Genomic DNA, 1,099 nt, shown 5'->3' on the forward strand with positions numbered 1-1,099 from the left:
GCTAAATTAAATACCCGCAAACAATTGTCTCCTTAAGGTATAGTCGGTTTCAGTTGAGAAGAAACCACCACCACCCCTTATAACTTTTTTGTCACTAATGCTAGCAAATTGAAATTTGGTATAGCTGCATAACAGGTTCTTCCGAAAATCCTTACCGATTTTTGAGTTTCTAGGTACTCTGGAAGGTTCTAAACGGGTTCTTCCGCTTGAGATGAAAGGAGCCGCCATGACGAATTGTGTGCGTCACTCCGATGAATATCATTTGCATCTCATTACATTTAGTCAAAAATAATGTTTTTTATTTTAAAAATAAAACAAAACATATCAAGCTCTTTAGAACTACTAATATTCAACTAGGAGCTTTCTCTTAAGGATAATTCTTGCTATATCACTCCACAGCCTTCTCAATCTTAGTTGTTCTTCATTGCCAGTTCACTCGTTGATTCACCCGTATTCCGAGCTCTATACCAGCTAAAAACAGGCACCAAAAACAAGAAAAGGATAGATGGAGGTAGCAGCAACCACTGTAGAGGTACAATAGTTAGTAAAGTAAGTTAAAGGAGAAGAAACGCTCGAAGAATGACAGAGCTTGCAGATTGCAGCCATGTTTGGGCGGGGCTACACGTGACGTTTTAATGACGAAAATTAATATTGATTAATTTTATTTCCGTTTCTTCTCAACTGAAACCAACTATATGTACCTTCACTTGACACTTACCCAATGACAACATTGATTTCCCACCACTAACACAGTGGAAAAGTCAAGACAAGAAGTTTCCTACTCTTCACAAGATTGGTAAAATATATTTAGGCCACTCCAATTAGATTCATTGTTTCCCATAACCCGCCTGCATATGCGCATGCTCATTTTTCATTATTCATTATTGCACAGAATGCACACGTGGTTTTAAGATGTCTGCGTCCATGTTGTTGTCACTTGTTAACACATCTGTAGTTTCAGCTACAAATAAAACACTCCTGCGCTGGTCCATTCTTGAAGTTCCTGAAGAAGTCCAGACAATTGAGCAGTTCTTCAGACGTGGCGTTTTGGCCAGAATAGCGGAGGAAGACTCTCGCCATTGTGATCTCCTATCTGCTT

Source organism: Amphimedon queenslandica, unplaced genomic scaffold (genome assembly GCF_000090795.2).
Source record: "Amphimedon queenslandica unplaced genomic scaffold, v1.1 AMPQUscaffold_13404, whole genome shotgun sequence".
Taxonomy (NCBI): domain Eukaryota; kingdom Metazoa; phylum Porifera; class Demospongiae; order Haplosclerida; family Niphatidae; genus Amphimedon; species Amphimedon queenslandica.